This window comes from Pimephales promelas, chromosome 9 (genome assembly GCF_988280905.1).
Source record: "Pimephales promelas chromosome 9, fPimPro1.hap1.1, whole genome shotgun sequence".
Lineage (NCBI taxonomy): Eukaryota > Metazoa > Chordata > Actinopteri > Cypriniformes > Leuciscidae > Pimephales > Pimephales promelas.
In genome coordinates, this window is record NC_142777.1 from 12,654,199 (window position 1) to 12,662,763 (window position 8,565).

Genomic DNA, 8,565 nt, shown 5'->3' on the forward strand with positions numbered 1-8,565 from the left:
AGAACCGTACAGAACCGAAAACCGTGACCCTAAAACCGTGATACAAACCGAACCGTGGGTTTTGTGAACCGTGCCACCCCTACTATCTATCTATCTATCTATCTATCTATCTATCTATCTATCTATCTATCTATCTATCTATCTATCTATCTATCTATCTATCTATCTATCTATCTATCTATGCCCACCACCACCTCCTTCACTTTGAAGGAATCTATCTATCTATCTATCTATCTATCTATCTATCTATCTATCTATCTATCTATCTATCTATCTATCTATCTATCTATCTATCTATCTATCTATCTATGCCCACCACCGCCCCCTTCACTAGGAAGGACTCTATCTATCTATGTATCTATCTATGTATCTATCTATCTATCTATCTATCTATCTATCTATCTATCTATCTATCTATCTATCTATCTATCTATCTATCTATCTATCTATCTATGCCCACCACCACCTCCTTCACTTCGAAGGACTCTATATATCTATAATAAGCTTCCTGTCTGTCTCTATCTATGCCTACCTTCTGTTTGTCTCTATCTATGCCTACCTCCTTTACTTGGACTACACATCTATCTATATACTTACCTATCTCTCTATATCTCTATCAGTGTCTGTTCCGGAGCCAGTGTCTGTTCCTGAGCCGGAACCAGTGTCTGTTCTTGAGCCGGAACCAGTGTCTGTTCCTGAGCCGGAACCTGAACCTTTGTCTGTTCCTGAGCTGTAGCCGGAACCAGTGTTTGTTCCTGAGCCGGAAACAGTGTCTGTTCCTGAGCCGGAACCAGTGTCTGTTCCTAAGCCGGAGTCGAAACCAGTGTCTGTTCCTGAGCGGGAACCAGTGTCTGTTCTTGAGCCAGAACCAGTGTATTTTCTTGAGCCAGAACCAGTGTCTTTTCTTGAGCTCGAGCAGGATACTTACCTATCACCTATCTATCTCTCTCTCTATCAGTGTCTGTTCCTGAGCCGGAACCAGTGTCTGTTCTTGAAACTTAACCAGTGTCTGTTCCTGAGCCGGAACCAGTGTCTGTTCCTGAGCCGGAACCAGTGTCTGTTCCAGAGCCGGAGCCGGAACCAGTGTCTGTTCCTGAGCCGGAACCAGTGTCTGTTCCTAAGCCGGAAACAGTTTCTGTTCCTGAGCCGGAACCAGTGTCTGTTCTTGAGCCGGAACCAGTGTCTGTTCCTGAGCCGGAACCTGAAACTTTGTCTGTTCCTGAGCTGTAGCCGGAACCAGTGTTTGTTCCTGAGCCGGAAACAGTGTCTGTTCCTGAGCCAGAACCAGTGTCTGTTCCTGAGCCGGAGCCGAAACCAGTGTCTGTTCCTGAGCCGGAACCAGTGTCAGTTCTTGAGCCAGAACCAGTGTCTTTTCTTGAGCCAGAACCAGTGTCTTTTCTTGAGCTCGAGCAAGATACTTACCTATCACCTATCTATCTATCTCTCTATCAGTGTCTGTTCCTGAGCCGGAACCAGTGTCTGTTCCGGAGCCAGTGTCTGTTCCTGAGCCGGAACCTGAACCATTGTCTGTTCCTGAGCCGGAAACAGTATCTGTTCTTGAGCCGGAACCAGTGTCTGTTCCTGAGCCGGAACCAGTGTCTGTTCCAGAGCTGGAACCTGAACCAGTGTCTGTTCCTGAGCCGGAAATAGTATCTGTTCTTGAGCTGGAACCAGTGTCTGTTCCTGAGTTGGAACCAGTGTCTGTTCCTGAGCCGGAACCTGAACCATTGTCTGTTCCTGAGCTGGAGCCGGAACCAGTGTCTGTTCCTGAGCCGGAACCAGTGTCTGTTCCTGAGCCGGAACCAGTGTCTGTTCCTGAGCCGGAACCAGTGTCTGTTCCAGAGCTGGAACCAGTGTCTGTTCCAGAGCCGGAACCAGTGTCTGTTCCTGAGCCGGAACAAGTGTCTGTTCCAGAGCCGGAACCTGAACCAGTGTCTGTTCTTGAGCCGGAACCAGTGTCTGTTCCAGAGCCGGAACCTGAACCAGTGTCTGTTCTTGAGCCGGAACCAGTGTCTGTTCCTGAGCCGGAACCAGTGTCTGTTCCTGAGCCGGAACCTGAACCATTGTCTGTTCCTGAGCTGGAGCCGGAAACAGTGTCTGTTCCTGAGCCGGAACCAGTGTCTGTTCCAGAGCCGGAACCAGTGTCTGTTCCTGAGCCGGAACCAGTGTCTGTTCTTGTGCCAGAACTACTGTCTGTTCCTGAGCCGGAGCCAGCGTTTGTTTCTGTGTTTGTCTGTCTGCCTATCTATCTATGCCCACCAACACCCCCTTCACTAGGAAGGACTCTATCTATCTATCTATCTATCTATCTATCTATCTATCTATCTATCTATCTATCTATCTATCTATCTATCTATCTATGCCCACCACCACCACCCCCTTCACTAGGAAGGACTCTATCTATCTATCTATCTATCTATCTATCTATCTATCTATCTATCTATCTATCTATCTATCTATCTATCTATCTATGCCCACCACCACCACCCCCTTCACTAGGAAGGACTCTATCTATCTATGTATCTATCTATGTATCTATCTATGTATCTATCTATCTATCTATCTATCTATCTATCTATCTATCTATCTATCTATCTATCTATCTATCTATCTATCTATCTATCTATCTATCTATGCCCACCACCACCTCCTTCACTTCGAAGGACTCTATATATCTATAATAAGCTTCCTGTCTGTCTCTATCTATGCCTACCTTCTGTCTGTCTCTATCTATGCTTACCTACTTTACTTGGACTACACATCTTTCTATATACTTACCTATCTCTCTATATCTCTATCAGTGTCTGTTCCGGAGCCAGTGTCTGTTCCTGAGCCGGAACCAGTGTCTGTTCTTGAGCCGGAACCAGTGTCTGTTCCTGAGCCGGAACCTGAACCTTTGTCTGTTCCTGAGCTGTAGCCGGAACCAGTGTTTGTTCCTGAGCCGGAAACAGTGTCTGTTCCTGAGCCGGAACCAGTGTCTGTTCCTGAGCCGGAGCCGAAACCAGTGTCTGTTCCTGAGCCGGAACCAGTGTCTGTTCTTGAGCCAGAACCAGTGTCTTTTCTTGAGCCAGAACCAGTGTCTTTTCTTGAGCTCGAGCAGGATACTTACCTATCACCTATCTCTCTATCTCTCTATCAGTGTCTGTTCCTGAGCCGGAACCAGTGTCTGTTCTTGAAACTTAACCAGTGTCTGTTCCTGAGCCGGAACCAGTGTCTCTTCCTGAGCCGGAACCAGTGTCTGTTCCTGAGCCGGAACCAGTGTCTGTTCCAGAGCCGGAGCCGGAACCAGTGTCTGTTCCTGAGCCGGAACCAGTGTCTGTTCCTGAGCCGGAAACAGTTTCTGTTCCTGAGCCGGAACCAGTGTCTGTTCTTGAGCCGGAACCAGTATCTGTTCCTGAGCCGGAACCTGAAACTTTGTCTGTTCCTGAGCTGTAGCCGGAACCAGTGTTTGTTCCTGAGCCGGAAACAGTGTCTGTTCCTGAGCCAGAACCAGTGTCTGTTCCTGAGCCGGAGCCGAAACCAGTGTCTGTTCCTGAGCCGGAACCAGTGTCAGTTCTTGAGCCAGAACCAGTGTCTTTTCTTGAGCCAGAACCAGTGTCTTTTCTTGAGCTCGAGCAGGATACTTACCTATCACCTATCTATCTATCTCTCTATCAGTGTCTGTTCCTGAGCCGGAACCAGTGTCTGTTCCTGAGCCGGAACCAGTGTCTGTTCCAGAGCTGGAACCTGAACCAGTGTCTGTTCCTGAGCCGGAAATAGTATCTGTTCTTGAGCTGGAACCAGTGTCTGTTCCTGAGTTGGAACCAGTGTCTGTTCCTGAGCCGGAACCTGAACCATTGTCTGTTCCTGAGCTGGAGCCGGAAACAGTGTCTGTTCCTGAGCCGGAACCAGTGTCTGTTCCTGAGCCGGAACCAGTGTCTGTTCCAGAGCCGGAACCAGTGTCTGTTCCAGAGCCGGAACCAGTGTCTGTTCCAGAGCCGGAACCAGTGTCTGTTCCTGAGCCGGAACCAGTGTCTGTTCCAGAGCCGGAACCTGAACCAGTGTCTGTTCTTGAGCCGGAACCAGTGTCTGTTCCTGAGCCGGAACCAGTGTCTGTTCCTGAGCCGGAACCAGTGTCTGTTCCTGAGCCGGAACCAGTGTCTGTTCCTGAGCCGGTACCTGAACCATTGTCTGTTCCTGAGCTGGAGCCGGAAACAGTGTCTGTTCCAGAGCCGGAACCAGTGTCTGTTCCAGAGCCGGAACCAGTGTCTGTTCCTGAGCCGGAACCAGTGTCTGTTCTTGTGCCAGAACTACTGTCTGTTCCTGAGCCGGAGCCAGCGTTTGTTTCTGTGTTTGTCTGTCTGCCTATCTATCTATGTCCACCAACACCCCCTTCACTAGGAAGAACCTGAACCATTGTCTGTTCCTGAGCTGTAGCCGGAACCAGTGTTTGTTCCTGAGCCGGAAACAGTGTCTGTTCCTGAGCCAGAACCAGTGTCTGTTCCTGAGCCGGAGCCGAAACCAGTGTCTGTTCCTGAGCCGGAACCAGTGTCAGTTCTTGAGCCAGAACCAGTGTCTTTTCTTGAGCCAGAACCAGTGTCTTTTCTTGAGCTCGAGCAGGATACTTACCTATCACCTATCTATCTATCTCTCTATCAGTGTCTGTTCCTGAGCCGGAACCAGTGTCTGTTCCTGAGCCGGAACCAGTGTCTGTTCCAGAGCCGGAACCTGAACCAGTGTCTGTTCCTGAGCCGGAAATAGTATCTGTTCTTGAGCTGGAACCAGTGTCTGTTCCTGAGTTGGAACCAGTGTCTGTTCCTGAGCCGGAACCTGAACCATTGTCTGTTCCTGAGCTGGAGCCGGAAACAGTGTCTGTTCCTGAGCCGGAACCAGTGTCTGTTCCTGAGCCGGAACCAGTGTCTGTTCCAGAGCCGGAACCAGTGTCTGTTCCAGAGCCGGAACCAGTGTCTGTTCCAGAGCCGGAACCAGTGTCTGTTCCTGAGCCGGAACCAGTGTCTGTTCCAGAGCCGGAACCTGAACCAGTGTCTGTTCTTGAGCCGGAACCAGTGTCTGTTCCTGAGCCGGAACCAGTGTCTGTTCCTGAGCCGGAACCAGTGTCTGTTCCTGAGCCGGAACCAGTGTCTGTTCCTGAGCCGGAACCTGAACCATTGTCTGTTCCTGAGCTGGAGCCGGAAACAGTGTCTGTTCCTGAGCCGGAACCAGTGTCTGTTCCAGAGCCGGAACCAGTGTCTGTTCCTGAGCCGGAACCAGTGTCTGTTCTTGTGCCAGAACTACTGTCTGTTCCTGAGCCGGAGCCAGCGTTTGTTTCTGTGTTTGTCTGTCTGCCTATCTATCTATGCCCACCAACACCCCCTTCACTAGGAAGGACTCTATCTATCTATCTATCTATCTATCTATCTATCTATCTATCTATCTATCTATCTATCTATCTATCTATCTATCTATCTATCTATCTATCTATCTATCTATCTATCTATCTATGCCCACCACCACCTCCTTCACTTTGAAGGAATCTATCTATCTATCTATCTATCTATCTATCTATCTATCTATCTATCTATCTATCTATCTATCTATCTATCTATCTATCTATCTATCTATCTATGCCCACCATCGCCACCCCCTTCACTAGGAAGGACTCTATCTATCTATCTATCTATCTATCTATCTATCTATCTATCTATCTATCTATCTATCTATCTATCTATCTATCTATCTATAATAAGCTGCCTGTCTGTCTCTATCTATGCCTACCTCCTGTCTGTCTCTATCTATGCCTAACTCCCTAACTTGGACTACAAATCTTTGAATATACTAACCTGCCAACTATCTATCTATCTCTCTATCAGTATCTGTTCCGGAGCCAGTGTCTGTTCCTGAGCCGGAACCTGAACCAGTGTCTGTTCCTGAGCCGGAAACAGTATCTGTTTTTGAGCCGGAACCAGTGTCTGTTCCTGAGCCGGAGCCGAAACCAGTGTCTGTTCCTGAGGCCGGAACCAGTGTCTGTTCTTGTGCCAGAACCACTGTCTGTTCCTGAGCCGGAGCCAGCCTTTGTTTCTGTGTTTATGTCTGTCTGCCTATCTATCTATGCCCACCACCACCCCCTTCACTAGGAAGGACTCTATCTATCTATCTATCTATCTATCTATCTATCTATCTATCTATCTATCTATCTATCCATCTATCCATCTATCTATCATAAGCTGTCTGTCTATCTATGCCCACCACCACCTCCTTCACTTCGAAGGACTCTATATATCTATAATAAGCTGCCTGTCTGTCTCTATCTATGCCTAACTTCTGTCTGTCTCTATCTATGCCTACCTCCTTTTTTGGACTACAAATCTTTCTATATACTTACCTGCCACCTATCTCTCTATCTCTCTATCAGTGTCTGTTCCGGAGCCAGTGTCTGTTCCTGAGCCGGAACCAGTGTCTGTTCCTGAGCCGGAAATAGTTTCTGTTCCTGAGCCGGAACCAGTGTCTGTTCTTGAGCCGGAACCAGTGTCTGTTCCTGAGCCGGAACCTGAACCATTGTCTGTTCCTGAGCTGGAGCCGGAAACAGTGTCTGTTCCTGAGCCGGAACCAGTGTCTGTTCCAGAGCCGGAACCACTGTCTGTTCCTGAGCCGGAACCAGTGTCTGTTCTTGTGCCAGAACTACTGTCTGTTCCTGAGCCGGAGCCAGCGTTTGTTTCTGTGTTTATGTCTGTCTGCCTATCTATCTATGCCCACCACCACCCCCTTCACTAGGAAGGACTCTATCTATCTATCTATCTATCTATCTATCTATCTATCTATCTATCTATCTATCTATCTATCTATCTATCTATCTATCTATCTATCTATCTATCTATCTATCTATCTATCTATCTATCTATCTATCCATCTATCTATCATAAGCTGTCTGTCTATCTATGCCCACCACCACCTCCTTCACTTCGAAGGACTCTATATATCTATAATAAGCTGACTGTCTGTCTCTATCTATGCCTAACTTCTGTCTGTCTCTATCTATGCCTACCTCCTTTTTTGGACTACAAATCTTTCTATATACTTACCTGCCACCTATCTCTCTATCTCTCTATCAGTGTCTGTTCCGGAGCCAGTGTCTGTTCCTGAGCCGGAACCAGTGTCTGTTCCTGAGCCGGAAACAGTTTCTGTTCCTGAGCCGGAACCAGTGTCTGTTCTTGAGCCGGAACCAGTGTCTGTTCCTGAGCCGGAACCTGAACCATTGTCTGTTCCTGAGCTGGAGCCGGAAACAGTGTCTGTTCCTGAGCCGGAACCAGTGTCTGTTCCAGAGCCGGAACCACTGTCTGTTCCTGAGCCGGAACCAGTGTCTGTTCTTGTGCCAGAACTACTGTCTGTTCCTGAGCCGGAGCCAGCGTTTGTTTCTGTGTTTATGTCTGTCTGCCTATCTATCTATGCCCACCACCACCCCCTTCACTAGGAAGGACTCTATCTATCTATCTATCTATCTATCTATCTATCTATCTATCTATCTATCTATCTATCTATCTATCTATCTATCTATCTATCTATCTATCTATCTATCTATCTATCTATCTATCTATCTATGCCCACCACCACCTCCTTCACTTTGAAGGAATCTATCTATCTATCTATCTATCTATCTATCTATCTATCTATCTATCTATCTATCTATCTATCTATCTATCTATCTATCTATCTATCTATCTATCTATCTATGCCCACCACCACCCCCCTCACTAGGAAGGACTCTATCTACATATATATCTATCTATCTATCTATCTATCTATCTATCTATCTATCTATCTATCTATCTATCTATCTATCTATCTATCTATCTATCTATCTATCTATCTATGCCCACCACCACCTCCTTCACTTCGAAGGACTCTATATATCTTTAATAAGCTGCCTGTCTGTCTCTATCTATGCCTACCTCCTGTCTGTCTCTATCTATGCCTACCTCCTTAACGTGGACTTCAAATCTTTCTATATACTTACCTGCCACCTTTCTATCTATCTCTCTATCAGTGTCTGTTCCGGAGCCAGTGTCTGTTCCTGAGCCGGAACCTGAACCAGTGTCTGTTCCTGAGCCGAAACCTTAACCAGTGTCTGTTCCTGAGCCGGAACCTGAAACATTGTCTGTTCCTGAGCCGAAACCTGAACCAGTGTCTGTTCCTGAGCCGGAACCTCAACCATTGTCTGTTTCTGAGCTGGAGCCGGAAACAGTGTCTGTTCCTGAGCCGGAACCAGTGTCTGTTCCTGAGCCGGAACCAGTGTCTGTTCTTGAGCCGGAACCAGTGTCTGTTCCAGAGCCGGAACCAGTGTCTGTTCCTGAGCCGGAACCATTGTCTGTTCTTGTGCCAGAACCACTGTCTGTTCCTGAGCCGGAACCTGAACCATTGTCTGTTCCTGAGCTGGAGCCGGAACCAGTGTCTGTTCCTGAGCCGGAACCAGTGTCTGTTCCAGAGCCGGAACCAGTGTCTGTTCTTGTGCCAGAACCACTGTCTGTTCCTAAGCCGGAGCCAGCGTTTGTTTCTGTGTTTATGTCTGTCTGCCTATCTATCTATGCCCAC